General features: G+C 32.8%; 2 pseudogenes across 1 annotated transcript; one reads left to right on the forward strand and one right to left on the reverse strand.

Annotated features, from left to right (window-relative positions):
* Positions 1 to 288: 288 nt before the first annotated feature.
* Positions 289 to 819, forward strand: LOC149559331 (ADP-ribosylation factor 1 pseudogene; annotated as a pseudogene).
* An 18238-nt stretch (positions 820 to 19057) lies between these two features.
* On the reverse strand, positions 19058 to 21031 carry LOC149559332 (cytochrome P450 750A1 pseudogene; annotated as a pseudogene). The gene is made up of 2 exons (XR_016364786.1): positions 20094 to 21031; positions 19058 to 19839 (listed from the first exon to the last, which is right to left on the reverse strand). The product of XR_016364786.1 is annotated as a cytochrome P450 750A1 pseudogene (transcript).
* Between the last annotated feature and the right edge of the window lie 302 nt (positions 21032 to 21333).

The raw sequence follows: 21333 nt of genomic DNA on the forward strand, positions 1-21333 counted from the left end.
TTATATTATTTTCAGAATAAAGAATTTTTTAACCATTTAAAAAAAAATTATCTTGTTTTGATTTTAAAAATATGTTTTAAATTTTACCTTGTTTAATCGAAGAATGCGATTTCAGATGAAATACTAAGTTTAGATTAAAAAAATAGTTGAATGGACGCATAAGAAAGTATGTGTCTGTTCACAACAGGCGTCAAGGAGCAGTTGGGTATCTTATATTTATAAAGATTATAATTTGTGCTCAATTATACTGTAAAATTCAGGGAAAACCATTTGAAGAAGTTATTAAAGATGGGCATCAAAATAAGCAAACTCTTCCATTCTAAAAAGGAGGTACGTATTTTGATGGTGGGTCTTGATGCTTCAGGTAAATCTACAATTCTGTATAACCTAAAGCTTGGAGAATTCGTTCGAGTCATTCCCACAGTGGGATTCAATGTGGAGACAGTGAAGCAGAAGAATGTTGAGTTGGTTGTGTGTGATGTTGGTGGTCAGGAAAAGATGAGGCCGATGTGGAGACAATGCATTGTGAATTCCAAGGGTCTTATTTATGTGGTGGATAGCGAAGACAAGGAGCGCATTGCAGAGGCCAGAGATTTGTTGCACGCCCTTCTCAAAGAGGAGGGATTGCGAGATGCTGCTCTTCTTGTATTCGCAAACAAGAATGACTTTCCCACTGCAATGAGCGTTGCAGAGGTAACTGAGAAGCTTGGGTTGCAGTCTTTGACAGCTCACCGTTGGCATGTCCAGAGCTCTTGTGCTACTTCTGGCCAAGGTCTCCATGAAGGCCTGAATTGGCTTTGCAACATGGTATCTACATAGGCTCTGTACAATCATCGCCTTAATTATTAAGAATTTTAGAAACGAGTACATTCCTTGTAAGAATGTATTTAGGAGAGTTTTCTAACTGTTTTAGGGCATGGGATGCTATTTTATTTCTTTTCAAGTATAGAATTATCCTTTTCTTCCTTCAGTTTTCTATTATTGTGCCATCGTCAAGATATTGTAAAACTCTTTATTTATATAAATTATATATATTTTACTTAGATTAGATTAATGTTTTCATAAATTCAAAGAAGAGTTGCAATGTATTTTATGATTCCTGTTGAAAAAAGATATGCTATTTACCTTGGATAAATGATGGAAGAGAAGGGACCATACAAATAAAGAGGTTCTCCATTATAATGTAATATTTGATTAAGGTATATTGAGAAATCTAAAGATACTTTGATCACAATGGATATTAGTCATTCTCAAATGTACTTTTTATGATATAAGTAAACATAAGAAAATAATAATGAAAATTTCAATATTATTGGTGTTTTTCTAAAGATTTTTGTATATCTAAGATTTCATAAAGATTATATAAGTGCATGCATTTTTCATATTTGTGGATAGGCTATATACTATTGCAATCAATTTTTATTAACTTGTGAATAAAAAGTATTATTTTCATCAATTACAATGCAATATTTTTTATATTTTCAAATTTTGTAAGAAAATTCTAAAGTCTATATTTGAATTTTTTAACTTATAAAACTACCAAAATTATTTATCTTAATACTCATTGGTTAAAAGATTTAAGATCTTATAGACAAGTTTGATTGAACAACCCAATATTTTAGGAAGCACTACCTTTAGAGCTTGTTATATAACTTTTTAATGATACCACATAATTATTTAATGAGGAAAAATATATGTTTATAGAAGAGTACGATTAGTGATCTGGGGGTAAAAAATAAGTGAAAATTGAAAGGTACTCAATGCTCCAAGAAACAACAATATTACAAAGTTTTTGAAATTCTAACTTCATCGCAACTTGAATGGGCAAAATTAGAGTTCAGATGACAAAGTTATGGCTCGTCAAAGATTGGTCAAAATAGGAACATAGCTCGTAAAAATGGTGAAAAAATAATCATCTCAAAATAGGTCAACTGTGGGTTTCAAATCAAAGATTTCAAAAGTGGTCAACAATAGGTTTCAAATCAGAGATCTCATTGAGAGCTTTCGAAGATTGTATGTGGTAGCTATGACCATTTGAAGTTTGGGGTAAAAGTGGTGGTTTGTTGATGTCAGTGTGATGTCATGGCAATTTTTAAAATGAGAAAAATGAAAAAATAGGTTTGCAAGAAAATGATTGTCAATTGGTTTTGAACCCATGACCACATCACTATAAACAACATCCATTCTTGTCACTGGGGAATCCTTAAATCATTTTAAACTTAGCAAAAATTTCCATGGAGTAAATTGAGCTTAGTGGTAGTTGAACTCCTAACCAACCATCTCCTAAAATTAAGGTCGGCCATTGGACCATTAAGTGCTTCAAAATGATCTATGGGATTGATTATATTTGAAGGTTATTTTAACTACCAACCTTATTAAAATAAGGTTTATTTGTTAAGGTAACCCTTAAAAATGAAATAAGGCCATATTTGTAAAATGGAAAAGAGGATATTTTGGGGGATTATTTTCCCAAGGGATATTTTTTTTTTTTTTATGGTTAGATCCTAATTGTGGCTAATTTCATGTGTAAAAGGGGGTAGTAGACTTTGGAAAATCATCTAGGTAATGAGAAGGAGATTATGAACTCAAAGGCTTGTTGATTATCCCTACACAATGGAGAATAATTTTGCCATTTTTCTTGAAGGGAAAATTGTGTAAACACTTCTAATTGATTTTGGAGTTTATCGGATTGGTCCCTCTATTGGAGTGGGACCCAAAGACATAGTCTGACTTGCAGATGAACTCCATTATCAATTGTGCTTAGTCTTCTATATCTCTACTCTTTCTTTCAGTCATTATCTTGTTATGCTTTGGTAATTTAACAAATTAAGTTATGTTAATTTTCTAATTAATGCTTTGAATTAACTTTATACAATTATATTAAGAATTATGTTGTAATAGTACTAGATCCTAATCAGATCAAGTTTAGTATTAGAGTTTTGTATGACTAGTATTGCAGATTTAAATGCTAACAAGATCCAAGATCAAGAAAGGCAAAGGAAAGCTCAAGGAATACAATCCTAAGATCAAGAAATGAAGGACTAATCCATTATCAAAATAATAAGACAAAGGTTGTGGACAAGTTCTTGAAGACAAGAGCTAAAAGACTCTTTAGAATTTGTAGACAATGGGAGAAGTTTTAGTACAATAAAGAGAAGAAAAGATGAGAAGATGTGTAGCTCGTAAAGGAAAAGGGAAAAAGAGATGAGGTCATTGTGATTCTCCAAACACACCTCCCTCTTCTTCTTCTCCTTCTTCTCCCTCTTCCCCTTCTTCTACCCATTTCAAGTCTTCTAATATTTTTAAGGGTGGATAAAATCCTTGACTCAAGTTGGATGTAAAGTTTGACTTGCCAAAGTATTGTGGGGAGTTAAATGTTGAGAGACTAGATGATTGGATTCAACAAGTTGAAGTCTATTATAGAGTTCCAAACCTTGTAGATGATGCTGATAGAATTTAGTTAGCTACTCTTTGGTTGGGAGGTATAGCTCTAACCTGGTGGGAAGTAGGACTCAAGATGAAACTTCACAACATTGTAATTTTAGTTAGTGTTGGTCAGAATTTGTTAATTCTTTAAAGAAGTAATTATACCCCCTAGGTTATATATGCAATAGTTAATGTTGAATTTGCAATATTTTAGGAAAGGGAAAGGTCAAACTGTTTAGGAGTACACCCATGGATTTCACAAAAAGGCTATTTCTTTAAATTTTCCATATTACACCTAGGATACTTTACTCAAGTAAATAGGTGGTCTTCATTCTTATCTTAAATATTCTATTTTGGTTTTGAATCCATGTAATTTAGATGAAGTATGTGTATAGGATACACATTTAGTGTCAAGGGGTAAGGGTACTTTCTGTTGGTGTTTTGAAACACTACAGTTTCAAATTACCCCAATGAGAACATAATACATCTAGGGGAAACTACTTCCCATTTTCAGCATACCCTTTCACACACTAGGCCAACTATAAAACTAGACCCTTCTTCTACTTCAGGCTCTGCAAAATCTAGGTAGGTGGACCTCAAATTCATTTATATGGTACCAGTGCTAAAACATACACTTGAATCTAACAAAGCAGATAAAACCCTTAATCTTCTAACACTTATGCAAAGATTATAGAAATGAAATAACTAATAATATGACCTAAGAAACTGATAAGCTAAGTGAAGGCATCCTTTCAGCTCTTAAATGGAAAAGGAAATGGATGATTGATTAATTTCTAATTTCAGCAAATCCCCAAATATGTAGCAATAAGAACAAGTTGATCCTATAGCTAATAAGTTCCTTATCTATTAGGCAATTCCATGAATCACACAGATACATCTATGATACTAGTGACATATTCCATACATCAAGATATAAGATCTATCTTATCACTTTGTGAATCAAACATCCATGTTCATAAAGACCTCATTCTCATGAAATATCCTTCTCAAATAACTAGCAACCCTATCAAATACATCAAGCATTTACTTGGCTCTTTGTTCCAACAACAAAATATATCAGACATACAACCTTAAGGGGATGCAAATGGATCTCAATTCTTTTTCCCTAAACCACATGACATTATAGATTATAGAGATAGGAAATGAGAATCAGAAGGAAACTAAGAAGATTCTTTCTTATTTGTATTCATTTCTTTGAAACTATACATTCAAATGCATGTAAAAAATTCAAAATTATCTATATTAGCTTAACTACTACTATTCATACAAGAGAAATAGTAAAGAATGTGGTGGAATCATAGCTCTAGATCCAACAATGTGGTCTCACAAACAAACTAGAACTAAACCTTATGGTCTCACAGTGAAAATTGCCAACCCTTACAATGAATCAAAAAGTGAAAGATATAGGAAAGGAATGAAATATTGGATCTGATCTAGAAGTGACATGTTTCCACTTGAATCTTCATTCCTTGCTATTATAAAACATCTCTCATCTTTCTAAAATTGAAATATGATATGATTCTCATTATTTTCTGTAACAAACTTGAAATATCTCTTTTTCAATGATGAAAACCCTTGTGCTACCAAAATATTTGAAATGCTAATAAAATCTTCATTTAACTAACTTACAAATGACAAAATCCACCCCTAACTACATTCATACTACCTTTTATATTCATCTTGTTCAACATTTCACTGGAAATCAAATCTGAATTGCCCTAACTAAATGAAACTGAAAAAGGGATATTTGAGACAAAACTTTGAATAACTTGAACCAATGGTTTCTTGTGGAAAAACAAACTCCAAAAATGGAAAGTTCATTCTCTCCTAGTTCTATTGGTATATAATAGTGCTATACTTTCTTACTAGAAACACCAAGAATCTCAGTTTGAATTTCAGGTCCCTAGCATGGCTCTGTGACTGCATTTTAGCAAATATTTAATTTTAACCTAAAGTTTAAACTATAGGCTAAAACCACTTTTATTTAAACCTAACTACATGTGATTTTAGAAAGAAAAGTAATAAAATATTGAATTTTATGAATTTAATTTTCCCCTCCAAAATTTCATCCGAGTCAACTAGGTTTGATTGAGTTGTGACATGTGTCACATTATGATTAGACCATCTTTGCATAGTCATCTAACACTTCCACTCGAGTGCCACATGTCACTATCCCATTGGACCCTTGTCCTTCCATGTGGCAGCCACATTATTGTTCACTATGTCACCATCCTACTCAGCATGGTACCATGTCATCACGACATAGCGATGATGTGACATGTGACACCTCGATCCACGTCAACATCAAGTTAGTAGTACCACATCACTGCCTTGTCATCCTACCATGTCATTGGTCACTATGTCGAATGATGCCTCAACATGGTGCCACATCATCATGACATGTGGCACTATCCTCCATTTTGGGTGATCCCACAACAATGGGTTCTACTTTTTGACTAATTTTGACATTGAAATCAATATTTTTGCAAGAAATGTCACGTTCAACTAACTATATCTCAAAAAATATAAATAATTTCAAGATGACATAAAGTAATGATTTTGAGTACTCTGTTCCTACTTTGTAACCATATAATTTGAAATTTTTTTATTTAGGTCAATTTTTTCATCTCCTTCGAAAAGTGGTACATAATAAAATTCAATATTTTTAAATAGTGACAGTCTGTTTTACACATAACTTTTTTTCTAGAAATGATAATGACATAATTATTTTGGTGTTAGATTCGTAACATCAATATCTAGATGATGCATTTGGTTTGATTCATTTTGGTTGAATATTGTATAGTTTATGAAGTTTTGAAGTGACACTAATTCAGACATACGTTCCGTTTGACACAGATAATTTGAAGTCAATTTATTAGAAACCTTTTTTTTTTAATAGAAAGGTATCTTAATAAGCTAGTTCCTACATATTTTTCAAAAAAAAATTGACCTAATTTACTAATTTTCCCGAGGTGTCGAAGTTGGTTGATGCTCAATCAATAATTAACCTATAATGAGTTAAACTCATATTTGAAAGTCTTAATGAATATAATATGTATTACAATTATAGTCATTGGAAAGCTTGCTCTGAGTAGCACAAATTGGCATTTTTAATTTTACAATAGGAGATCATTCAATCTCAATTTTAGGGGTCAAAAGAGCCAATTTCATTTTTTCTCTAGAAAACAACACAAAAAATTTGTAATTTGAGATGTTCGCACAAACACTATGTTCACTCAAACATGTCTAATATGTTTGTTCGAACACATGTTCGCACAAACTTATGAGAAAAATAATCCGGCAACCAAAAATTTAATTTAACATGTTCGCATGAACATGTAAAATAAGTTGTGTTCACATGAACATACAAAAAAGGCATTTTTATCAAGATCTCAAACGGAAAAGTGGAATTTTAATTGCAAAATTGTCATTACAAATATGTTTGCACGAACATATTAACAAGGTATGTTCGTGTGAACATACCTTATTTAAACTCAATATGCTCGTGCGAACATAAAATAATTATATGTTCGCACGAACATAGTTAGCACATTCGAGTGAACATACGTAAAATTCAATATGCGAATTTTTCATAATTTTGCAATTCCCTTCATCCCCCAAAAGTGGTACTTAGTATTGTGGGTTCACCCCGTCACTACCTCGAGAAGTGTGTCAAGTTTTTTGTCCTTTGCCACGTGTCCTCCTATAGTTTATTCAGCAGGTCCACATCATCATGACACATCATCAAGTTTATTTAAAATTTGATTATAGTGTGATCCAGTTAGCCACCCATGGGTGGGGTCATTTCACTTAAGCCTTGCGCTTTCCAAAACACCATGTCTTTAAGACATTTCTTTATACGTGCACTTATGTATTTTTTTTTAAAATGCTCCCTTACCTAGTCAATGTGGTATGTTACAGTCTTGGTTCATCTTTGAAAAATGACTTATGCAAAATCCAAGCTCGTAGGGGAAAATCTAGCTAAGATGTCTTTATGTCGCATGAAGGAAGCCTATGCATCCACTGCCATTTAGTCATATAATGTTAAGATACGGTAGAAAACAAAACTTCTTAATACTAACAATGTCTCATCCATGTTCCATTGTTTTGACAAAGGGATTGTCTCCTCTACTTAATAATCATACTAAGACACTAGGTGAGGGGCATTTTGATGTATGATTGAAAGTATACATTATCAATATTGCCTAATCTCGTCTATAATCACAATGTTTACAATAACATTGGGGAGCTCAAGAAGGATGCAAAGCTATGGAAGGAAGTGTTGGGCGGATCACAAGAGCTCCCATATATCTGAAGATGTCAAACTAATCCTCAACATGTTCTCACAAATGTTTTCTCACTTAATCTATTACAACTCTTGAATGCAAGACTCACACTAGCTTGATCTTCATTGCCTCAAGTGACAGGTTTCCTTATCTTGAATTTTTTTACTTTGGAACTCGCCTAATAAAGGTAATTGCTAACCTTATCATTCCCACTAATCACTTTGATCACCTATTCAATCCCTTGACTACTCAAGATTTTCTACTCAAAAGAAACACATACATCCAATTAAAACATTCTCCTTAACATCGAGAGCGATGTCGGCTAATATAACTTCTGAATTGTCTTCCTAATTTCTCAAAACACCATGCCTCCATTTTATGGGCTAGGGGAACACATTTGAACCCATTCTAGCATATAAACAAAACAACATCCTCCATGTTGACTTTCCTTTAACTCTCAAAGTCCAAAAGTGTCAATGTGTTCTTGTGCACAAATCCGAAAGAGACAATAATCTTGAGTATCCCTTATGATCTGAGCTCATGCCAGAAAAATATGATGCCTTCCTCAAACTTAGTCCTCAAGTCTCCACATACATAAATATATCCAACTGATTTGCAAGAGAATCCATACTCATCATTTAATCTATGCCTCTTATAGGGTAAAAGTACAAAGCTATGTCACCTTTTAGACTGACTTATTAGAATGACTAAATTTGTGTATTTCTATCCAAAAATCAATTTTGTTCAAATATATGATCTAGATAAATTAATTCTAGCTAAGTTATATATGGTCTCACACTTTTCCAATTGGAAATGTCTATTAAATACATGTTTTATACTAGTTTGTATCCAAGTACTAAAGAAATAAAATTATTTCAAAAAATTGACGTTTCAATAATTCTTATTATTTTTTATGATTTTTTTAAGTAACATATAAACACCATTTTATAGAGCTCAAAGTTAAGAATATTCTCATACAGAGTTTATAGTGTTTTAATTAGATATAGTATATTGTAATTAAAAAATTCTACAAGTACATATTTAAACACTTGAAAAGATGTCAATTTTGAGAAAGGAAAAAATATTATATCATATTAAAAATATATAAAAATTATATGATGTTCTAGAGGAGAAAGTCCTCTTCAAGAATGTATAGTTTTTCTTTTGGTTAGAATAGATTTGTTTTCAAAAATGTGGTGGGAGATGAAAACTATAGTTTTCAAGTGAGTTGAAATTTGAATAATTATAAAAGAGAAAATATCGATCTAAAGTCAATTTTTATATTTGATTGTTCTCTCTATATATGTTATATATAACATAGTCTAAGCTCAAATAGAAATAAGTTTATTTCTATATAGTTTTGTGGTGGGAACTAAACCCCTAATTTTCAGCATTTTTCAACAACTAAAAAATTATCTATAAAAATTAAGAAAATATATCAATTCTTATTCCAAGTAATTATTAAAAATTATAATCCTAAACTTCATCCATTTCTACACATTTTTTTAATTTAGTTCATTTGCAAATTCTAAATAATAATACTAGTTTTATGTCATTGAAGGTGAACAATTATACTTTTGTTAGCCTTTTCCTTTACAAAAGGGTGACACGGGTTTATGCTTTTACCCTATAACCTCATGACATCTGGAATAAGTGCAATCCACTTTGCTTCTTCCAATATATGTCTATGCAAAGTCTTTCTTTTATCTAATTTGAAAAAACCAATAATATGCATGTCTTGATAAGAGAAAGCAATAGCTTTTCTTTATAATTCAAATCTTCAAGGTATAGTTAAGACAAGACAATTAAATTTCCATGGCATTTTATCAATTTGATGCAATTAGTCAGGCTGTAAAGTGGGTTTGGCTAAAAAAAAATTATTTTCAAACAACTGAGCTATCAAATTGATCCACTAATCATCTGATACTGATTTGATTGCAATTCAATCACTGTTGCATCATCTAAAAATGACCTTCAAAATTTCTTGCAAACTACTAGTTTTGTGCCAATAGGTCCTTTGACTAGCTTTAAAAACTGACCAAAACACCTGACTGAGCCCTAAGAAATGATATATTACTTCTCTATTTTGCATTCTTGTGCCATGTTGAATCTCGTCTCATGAGGAATTCTTAGTAAAAATATATTGACTGCCAAAGTTGCCTTCTCAGAACTGCCTGCAAGAAAATATGTCAGAAAAGCATAAAACACAATCAGATTTGGCTTTGAAAATAGGTCAAACTAGCACTTGGGGGCATGAAAACTGGGGCATTGGTTCACTGTCACGAGGAGAGTATAAATCTATAATTCAAGCTCATGATGAAAAATAGGGCGCATTTGGCAAGCAGTCAAAGTGGGCTACTTGGATTTGTAGAACTGGAAACACCAGTAGAAAAGCAATTTTTACAAATGGAATGGACCTGGGAAAGTGTGCAAACAGATTCATCAAGACTTACAAACTAACACACTTAAAAGAATTTTTAGAGTAGAACACAATGGTACAATCCATTTGATCTCATCTATCATAGATTCAGAGTTATGACATCCCGAACAAGAGTATCGATCAATCTACATTTCTTGACACCAGTAAAACTTTACAAACTACATATGGAATTGCATTCGAAAACTGATCAAATGAATTTTTCATAAGCTCAAAATTGAAACATAACAATTCTCTAACCTACAGAATTCAATGCAAAAGGAACAATCTCATTTTGGTCAACTGGGTCAAAGTTAGAACAAGTCAAATAGGGCCTCCCAAAATTCTGAACAATTTACATCAGCACGAAAACAATAAACAACCAACTTTGAGGGATTCAATTCCTAATCAAAACATGTTAAAACAACTTGAAATCTGAAACATAGTTTCTCTTATATGGATATCAAATAATCCCAAAGTAGCAAGTCATGAAATATTATCGGGTGTAAGATACACAAATGCAAACTAGGCCTCCTGTCACTATTTGACACTTAGGCAAAAATGTAAATATGAACATTGCTCGAAATGGGGCTTCACAGAATGACTCAAAATGACAATATATCTTCATGGAATGAGAGGGGATACTGAATACAAGGTGTTATAAACATTAAAGACCTCTTAGGCCTCAAACTTATAGTCGGGTACACATGCATTAAATATGCTTTAAAGGGCTCAAAAGCTTGGAATGGTACTCAAATCAGGAAGGCAAGTTCGAGTCTCATCACTTCCATTGATAAGGTTGATAGGAAGTCATTTAAGTTTGAAGTTAAATCCAAAGACAAAGGAAAGGGGAAAAAGACAGCCATAGTGAAGAAAGAGAATGAAAAACCCACATGCTCACATTGCATGAAAGAAGGGAATGATGGTTATAAATGTTGGAAGTTGCACCCAGAAAAGAGGCCAAAGAGATATGGTGGAAATAAAGGCAAACAGAAAACAATTGTTTTCATTCAACAGGATCTTGGATCTGACACCAGAGATGAGACAAAGATAATTGCTACAAGGATCCAAGGTAAAGGAAAAGGTATATCTCTTTCACCAGTTACAAGTTCTTCAAATATAAGTGTAAGTACAAGTAAAGAATCTTTTCCTAAGAATGATAAGAAAATGAATGAATTATTTCATATTCAGGTTATTATCAAACATAATAAGGTTGATACTTTTTTTGATACATGTTCTCAAGTTAATTTTATATTTGAAGAAGTTGTTAAAAAAATTAACTTGACTACAACACCTCATCCAAAACCATATCCTCTTGCATGGGTTTGCAATGATGCATAGTTACAAGAATCCAAGCAATGTTAATTGAGATTTACTATCACTACAAACTTTGTAGATGAGGTAGAAGCTGATGTAGTCCCTTTAGATATGCATGGTCTTGTTCTTGGGAGTCCATGCCTATATGATAAAAAAGATATCTTTTATAGGGGGAGAACAAGTATCATCTTTTTAAATATTAGGTTGAATAAATTTTACAAGCACATGAGATAAAGAGTCAGGCTATGTAAGATACTCTGGCATGTACCACTATAGACACTAGAGCATGTGTCGCTAGTCAGGCATTCCTGAAGTCTATGAATCTCCTGGTTAGTGCAATCATAGAGCTCCTGAGGTGGGATAGGTAGTTGATCATGGGGGACATGATGCTGCTCAGGGGGGATAGGCTACTACTCAGGGCCCAGGATAGGCTGCTCAGGCCTGGGTATAGGCTGCTGCTCAGGGCTCGGGATAGGCTGCTCAGGGTTGGGTATAGGTTGCTCGAGGGGGACAGGCTGCTCAGGGGGGATAGAAGGTTGTTGATCAGCCATGTCAATGTATGTAGGTGCGTGTATAATGTGTAAACCTAAAAATTTAAATTAAAATGTATGACATTTAATAAGCTTGAAATTTATATTAACATATGTATTTACAATTTGACAAAATTAAAAAACTTGTATCTAAATTGTTTTAATAAAATTAAACATGTGTACATATATATAGAAGTCCTAAAACATAAATGAACATATACCTTAAAAAAACTAAATTTTAAAACACACATGTTGTTATATATAATGTTTGTAACTCAAGGACCTTTTAAGAACTACATGTGTGCAAGTTATATTTCTATCTAAGTTAGATTGAATGTTCAAAGGTTTTAGACATATGTGTGCACATAAACTTGTCAAGTGTAATTTAGGTCCATGAAGTAAATATGTGCATATGTGTGCATATATATACACACACGTGCACATGATATGTGCAAATATACATATCATGACACATATGCATATATAGATCTATATATGTACATATATATGTACACACACACACACACACACACACACACACACACACTCTAGCATAAAGTTTAGGTTTAAGGTTTTGCATTGAGGTTAAATGGTGTGGTTGTTTAAATCATGGTTAGCAAATTAGAGCTAAAAGTTGAAATAAAAATATAGTTAGGTTTGGGGATGGCTAGCGTAAGTGTTACTACTAATATTAAGCTTTAGGGTCAAGGTCAGGTTTAACATCATGATTAAGGTTTGGGTTAGGTTAAATTGTATTAGTGATATAGTTAGGTTTAGAATTATTCTTAGGTTAGAGAAATACTTTTCTTAGGATTATTGTTAGCGTAACTTTTGGTTATGATTAAGATTGTAGTCAAGGTCAAGGTTTATGGTTAAGGCTATAATTAGGATTCATATAATGCACCATGTAGGGTTAGAGTTATGGCTTTGATTAGGGATAGGGTTACGGTTAGTGTTTATATTATCTCTTAGTTAGGGAGAGAATTAGAATTTGGTTGGGTTGAGGTTTAGATATAAAATATTATTTGAGGTAAAGGTTAGGTTTTACATCATGGTTGGTCATGAATAGGGTTTGGGTTAAAATGACATACCTAGGTTTTATGTTTGGGTTATGGCTAGAGTCAACATTAGGCTTTATGGTTGAGGTTTTACATCACATGGTAAGGGTTTGGATTAGTGATATATAGTTAATTTTAGCATCATCTTAGGTTAAATAAATAATTATATTGGGGTTTTTAAAAATTAGGGTTAGCATTTCAGTTATGATTAAAATTGGAGTAAAGCTTATAGTTGAAGTTAGAATTAGTGTTAGAGATTTTTTTAAAGGTCATGGAACTATGGCTAGTTTTACAGTTTAGATTAGGTAAAATAGTTAGAGTGTACTTAAATAAACTTTATTAAAAGATAATATTATACATTTAGATCTAATATGGATGAAAAATATCTTTAAAAAATATCTTATTTGTGCATTAAGAGATCCACAATGACATTAGAGGCTTAAGCAAGAACAGTAAAATAAAATATACAAAGAAACATATATAAAAAATAATAAAATATACAAGAAAACAATAAAATATACAAAGAAACATATATTTAAATGCTAAAAACACATAAATTTTAACTAAAACAACATAGGAAGGGAAAAAAATTGTTTCATACCTTTTCCGGATGGTTGATGAGGCAGATACTAGTCTCTCTCTGAGTGTCGATCAAAATAATGAGAAGACAACCGCCTACGCCCCTATTTATTCGCGTGGATTAGGGTTTTGATCAAAACTTTGGTCAAGTTTCAATCAAAACTTAGAAACCTACACACAAACTCACGTTTCCAAGTTTCGATCAAAACTTTTATGTCACCTTCGATCAAAACTATCATATTAAGTGAATTTCGATCAAAAGTAGCATTCGATCGAAACAAGAGTTTTTCGATCGAAACTTTTAATATTAGTTTCTATCAAAATTTCTTGGACAATTTTTGGCCTCCGCACTTTTTTGGAGGGATTTCTTCCTCCAAAAAAGTGTAACCCACTATTGTGGGTTCACCCAAAACCTTAAAAGCACACTATACTAAAATAACAAATTATGAAGTACACACACTATAATAAAATTGCAAATATCACTAGCATTTCATAGAGTGGGCTCTTCCTCTTCAGTTTGTTGAGCGATGAAATTCAAGTGGTTTTGACTTTAAATGGTCTTAATCATGCAAAGTTTTATATTTTTTATCAAAGTTTTTTCTTTTTCATCCAAATGTTCTTCTCGTGCTAATATATAAAGCTTCAAGATAATAATAAAACTCTAGCTAATGGGGTACGAAATAGCATAGTTTGGTTGTGTTCTATAACCAATAGACTAGAAGGAAATAACCTAAGTAAATAAAAACCATACATTGTAGGCTGGAATGTTTGACTATTATAATAGTATATAAATATAAGGAAAAAGCTTGGTCCATAGGTTTGTCTTTTGATAGATAGAAATGAGTTTTTTATAATAGTAGAAAGATTTAGAATGATATCGTGGCTTTTCGTATCATTCACAAATGGGTAGCATGGAATGGAAGACATCCCATATTTGCATCAACTAACAAATCTTCATGATGGTTAATTTAATAATGTTGACACCCACGTGCTCCTTGCTAGTAATATCTTCTAATGTAGAAATGAAACAAATAATTAACCAATAATATATGATAACTTCTACCCAAATGCGATAGAAAGTTATCTTAAAGTAGGTGATGGGAAGATATGTTCTGGAAAAATCAACATGTTGCAATTATCATGATTAGTGAAAGCAATCAACAATGAATCTTCCATATTTTAATCCTAAAATAATATTAAATGCTACTTATTTATATTAAATCATATGCAACATAAAATAGTAAAATGGGATGAAATGGGAGGGAAATGGATTAAAATATGGTATTAAATAGGTTGTAAATGGCTCTCATCAACATGTGTCATTTTTCAGTTTTGCAGAATGAAGAAATTAAGAAGTTGGTTCAAGAGATGGTTCAAAAAGGAGTTATTCATCCAAGTAATTCTCCTTGTAGTAATCCTATTGTGTTGGTTCCAAAGAAAGATGGAACTTGGAGAATGTGCATTGACTATAGGGCTCTGAATAGTATAATAGTAAAGAATAGGCATCCTCTTCCTAGAATAGATGATTTTATTGATCAGTTGAAACATGCAATTTATTTCACTAAGTTAGACTTGTGTAGTGGATATCATCAAATTCAAATTGTAGAGAATTATATTCGGAAAATTTCTTTTAAAACAAAACAAGGACTATTTGAGTGGTTGGTCATACCTTTCGGGATTTGTAATGCACTAGCTACATTTATGAGAGTCATGAATGATGTCTTTTCTCCCTTTATTGATGATTAAGTCATAGTATATTTAGATGATATCCTTGTACTCAATAAGTCTTGGGATGATGATGAAATTCATGTAAAAAGAGTCTTGGATGTATTGAGAAAAGAAAAACTTCATGTAAAGATGTCTAAATGTGAATTTGCTAAGACATCATTAGTGCACTTAGGCAATATTGTAGGTGATGGTCAATCAAAAGTAGACCCTACAAAGGTCGAATGTATTGTAAAGTGGCCTAATCCAAGCAGAGTTACAGATGTCATGAGCTTCTTAGGTGTACTTCAATACTAGAGGAAGTTCATTGCAAACCTCTGTTACATTGGATCACTATTGCATGCATTAACCAGTACGAAGGAAACTTTTCAGTGGGGAGGTCTACAAACATAAGGCTTTTGATACTTTGAAGGAAAAGTTGAGCATTGCACAAATTCTAGCTCTACCTGATTTACAACTATTCAAAATTGAGATAGATGTGAGTGGATTTCCCATGGGAGTTGTACTGATACAAGGTTATGTAAGTTCAAATGATATGTTTGAAACATAGTATTGAAATCTCATCACAAATAATGAAAGGGAGATTTCATCCATTTTATCATTATTAGTAATACATACTATATTTGGAAGTGAAGCCAAGGCATGACAAGAATAAATGGCTTAAATCATACACACTAAGTGTTGACTTTTGTCAAACACTTAGTTTTGATGAGATTCTCTAGGCTTACCATGTTGCCTAGTGTTTTTAGTTTAATGGGGTTGAAAAGGGACACAAAGACCCACAATGTGAAGATTGTTTGGAGAGAAAAACTACCATGCATGCAACTCTAAAGGTTTTATGTTTATGCTATCCAATGAAAAACATTTGAATACAACTTCTCTTTTGTTCATGAATATATAACATAGAGCAAATCACATTTCAAACGTGGTGTCTACCCACCAACAATTATAAGAAACATCCAAAGTATACAATACTAGAAACCATCATAATTTTTCTTCTATTATTTTTTATTCATTTGAAATATAATTCAAAAATGTAAAAACGTTAAACCACAAGTAAAAAATTTAACCGCCAATTGCAAATCCATTAAAAATACACTTTTAATAGAGAAATAAATGCAAACCATTGCCATAGGATTGTTCTCCTACCTTAAAAGAAACTAATTATTAAAGTTTGGAGTCTCTTCCTATATAATAAAGAACCAATGTAAAGTAACAATGATAATTCCATCCATGTCTTTCTCCTTATCTAAAGCTTTTAACTTGGATTTGCTAAGAGGGTTATTTCTAGTCAAGCTAGGAGAAGGAGATATTGTTAAAGAAGAGGAAGCATTAGAATGTTATCCACATGGTTTCTTAGTTAAATGACTAAAAAAGGAGTATTTGTGTTGACTAGGAGATCAAATCTATATGAAATTTATGCATGAGGAGATTTAATATTGTATACAAATAGGAGATGCATTTTTTTGGATTTTATCATATATTAAGATAGTGAAGATAAAATCCTAAAAGGAAATTTTAGTTTTATATTAATCCAAAATAATTTAGCATGAGGAAAAGATGAGAGTGAAATAATTTGAATCTATCTTCTAGGGTCATAAAGTTGATTAGTACTAGACATCTTTCAATTCACAAAGTTTTTCTTCTATGTTGAAGGTTCTCCACAAGATATGAATTTTCACATTTGAGATGAGGAATTTATTAAGCTAGTTTTTTATAATAGGAATTATAATTTCTAGAAATATAATTATCTTTCACAATCAACTCAATAGAAGAAATAGAAGATTCCAGTAGCCAAAAAGGAAATTGTCCCAATGTTTATTGTTCCTTGATCCTAAGACTTTGTAATCTTTTCAAAAATTTCAAGATTAAAACTCTTTTCAAATTAAATGTATTAATTATCTACATGTCTAACTTCAGGAATATGCCAAAGGATATTATTTTTGATGAATTGTTCATAGTTGAATACATTTTTTGAATGATGTCTCCTCTCATTCCTTCGCTGTATAGATTATTGATAGGGGAAGCATAAATTTATATGAAAATGGTAGAAGAGATAGGAAACAAGGAGAGTTAAAATATCAATAAAACTTGTAGCTATAAATAATAATTATCTTTCATCATAATAAATTCCTTGAGTAGATTATGCATCATTTTCCAAGTGTGGAAATTCTTGTCAAATATCCTCACATGTCTATTTAGATAATTTATGGCCTTCAAACCAATTATGAATTCATTCCAAAACAACCCATGGTCTCAAACCTATCAATCACCTCATTACCTTCTTGGTAAGTGTGTTGGTGTCTAAGAGTATTTGACGTATCCATAACATGCTTACATTTGATAATTAAATCTTACATTTCCCATCTTATTTGAACTGATTCTATCAGTATCAAGATGACATTGAGGGCACCCTACTCAATGGTTCTCTTTTTATGACCTAATTAACTAACAACTTAATATAAATAGGATATGTTGTTACCTGTTTTATATGGAGAATTAGTAACCCGAACTTAATTATATAGGATAATAACATCTTTCCATATCTATATCTAACTAGACCATTCTTATCAAAACTGAGTTTTACCCATCAAGGATGGAGGGCCAAATGCGTTGCAATGTTCCACTCTTGTTCAAATTAATCTAATAAGCGAAAAACATTTGATTTTTAATATTAGCACATAATAATTTTAGATTAGATTAAATAAATATAATAACTATTTAACTAATTTTGGTTAGTTGATAGGAATTGTTCCCATAAGGTAGTTTATATAGGAAAACTAAGCATTTATATAGTCATTTAGATATTAATATAACAGAGTCATTGAATAACTTTTTTACTATATATAGTTTTATGTACTTTTAAAGTTACATCATTTAGCATTGGCATTTACACCTTCTATAAGTTATCTCCACACAGACTCGAGGAATAAGTGAAATGAATTAAAGTTTCAATGTTGATGAATAATTTCACCATTTATTTGAATATTGAACTAAATCACTTGACATTTGAATCATAAATCACCACATAAAACACTTGAATGATTTGTTGAAGATTAATAGTTATACATTTTTTTTTAAATAGAATAGGAAAAGCCATTGAAAAAGATTTGATTTATAGAGAGAAGATTGAAAAAAATTATAGACAACTTTTCAAGCAAACCTCCCAATTAGCCTTCCACACTAAAACATAAATTAAAAAGAATCTTATACAATAACAAATGAAAGGAAATACAATAGTTATTTGTCAAGTGTATAAGAAATATAGAATCCTACTCTCACAAGGGAGGAAAGAGAAGGAAGTGGTGGAGCCTAGCATCATTAGACATTGAAAGAAGACTTTGAATGTTGCTAGAAGTTTGGCATGCTAAGACTATGTGTCTTATGCCACCACCATGAATTGGAAATGCTCCCTGAAGGAACGTGGACATGATTAGTGAAGATCTCATCTTAAGGCCTTTGAATATTGGAACTTTTCTATTTAGCTAAAACAAAACTATAAAAAAAAAAAATCATTTAATTATATCTCTTCTAAATCGGGCTTGATTCCTAAGCTATAAGTGTTAAATAGTTAAAGTTGACTTATTTTTCCAAGTTTAATTTTCTCATTAGTATGTGATGTTTAAGACTGACCATTTTAACTATTACTACCCAAATAAAATTTCTTATTTTCCTATATCTTCTATTCCAGTCATCAGAGAAATTTTAAGTGGCCCTTGTAAGCAAGCCGAGTTCATATTTTATTTATTCATAAAAAGCCAACATTATTACAAATTTGATGATATGGTATATTTTCAGGTGCTTGGGCAGCACGAATTAAAAGGAACCAAAGAACAATCCATATTGAAAAGTCCAGGCTAGAAGTTTGCGGTCAGTTTCAAGGAAGGGATGGCGAAAAGATGATTTTTCCTCGACACGGTGGCTCCAAATTCTTCTTCCATATCCAAATCAGCAGGGTCGCCTTCGAGCCTCCAGTCAAAGCAGTGCCAGAACTGAGCCAAAACAAATGACATCTGCCCGATGGCCATGTGCCCTCCTGGGCACCCCCTCCTCCCTGTACCAAATGGCAGCATATCATACTCCTGCCCCTGGTACTCAAAACTCGTATTGCCCTCGAATCTCTCCGGCTTGAACTCCTCCGGATCTTCCCACACATTTGGGTCTCTTGAAATCGCCCACGCATTCACAAAGAGCTTTGTTTTCTTAGGTATGACATAGCCCTGTGGTCCTACTGTCACAGCCTCACTATTCTCATGGGGGAGCAACAATGGTCCTGGCATGTACAGTCGCAAGGACTCTTTAATCACACATTGCAGGTAGTGCATGTTGGGAACATCAGATTCAGTTACCATGCGCTCTTTCCCTACTATACAATCAATTTCCTCCTGCAGTTTCTTAGCTACCCGGGGATGCTTGAGTAGTGCAGTAATTGCCCATTCCATGCTAGTTGCTGTTGTCTCCATCCCACCAATGAATAGGTCCTGTACTCCAAATATATTGTAATACGCAAATTATTAGCAAAAGAACAAATAAATTGAAAGACGTGCAAATAAATAGAATACACACTTCATTCTTGATTATTGACCTTATTATCTTGATTTTTCAATTCTGCTGTCCAAATCGATTAAGATGTACTTCATCTTAGCTAGTCAAAATATTTTGTAAAACTCCTACCCTAGAAAACAATAAAGCAATACGAACAAAATCAGATAGGAATATAGTGAATGTGACATACGAATAGCACTGCTTTGATATTATCTTTTGTGAACTCCACGTCCAGCGACTGGGATTCTTCCACGTCAAGAAGCACATCCAAAATGTCCTTACTCCACTCCTTCTTCTCATCCAGAACCCTTCTCTTGTGCTCAATATGGTCATCAATAATTCTCCCAACAATCCTGTCGAAGAAGTTGTGGGCATTGACCATCCGCTTCTTGAGACCTTGGAGGTCCATCCAATCTATGGAAGGAAAGAAGTCCCCAATGTTAACAGCAGATAGAGTGCTGATAATCTCCCTCACCATGTCTTTAAGCTCACCCCCTTTCCCAGTCACATCATCAACGTCGAATCTAGTCCCAGTCAGCATCCTCCAAATAATGGCCGAGGTGATATCCAGCAGAGACTTGCTGACATTCACAGCAACAGTCCCCCGCTTGCTCCTCTCCCACATGGATTTCATAGCCAGCGAAACTTCCTCTGCTCTGAGGGATCTAAAGGACTCCACTCTCTTTGCACTGAGTAACTCCATGACACACACCTTCCTCATGTGTCTCCAGTAAGGACCATAAGAGGCCAAACCCATGTTCTTGTTGTTGTAAGCAATGTGTTTTCCAGCAGCAGTAGAGGGTCTGTTGGCAAACACTAAATCATGGGTCTTCAGAAACTCCCTGGCCATCTCAGAAGAAGAGACCACCACACAGGGAAGAAATCCTAATCTCAAGTACATCACAGGCCCATATTTCTTTGAGAGCTCATAAAAACTACGGTGTGGAAGCTTCCCAAGCTGATGAATGTTTCCTATGATGGGCAATGGGATGGCCCAGGAGGCAACTTAGGATCCCTCTTGAACTGCTTTAATAATACCCACACAAGGACTGCAACTGCCAATCCTAGACCAGCTGTTTGGCCATAAAGTTGTTCTACACTCAATCCAAGAAATTCAAAGGAAGCCATTTTGAGATGTTAGAAGACACCCACAAACTTTTCTTGAAATAATCGTCTGCTCGGATTCTATTTATATGCGGAGAGATACTTGTATCGCTCGGCATAGTCAATAGTCAAGGTTTGCGGGCCTTGTATATGCATTCATGGGACGTAATACAATGTCAATGTTTTAATGAAGACTCTTATGAAGTCAATACCTTATTTGTCAAGCGAATATGACAAAGTGGCTTACGAACAATAGCTCCAAGTCTCTTATAAACCATAAAGACAAATATGCAGAAGATACTTCTGCAAATAATTCAAATATATCT

Source organism: Cupressus sempervirens, chromosome 5 (genome assembly GCF_028749045.1).
Source record: "Cupressus sempervirens isolate cs-2001-9-10 chromosome 5, ASM2874904v1, whole genome shotgun sequence".
NCBI lineage: Eukaryota > Viridiplantae > Streptophyta > Pinopsida > Cupressales > Cupressaceae > Cupressus > Cupressus sempervirens.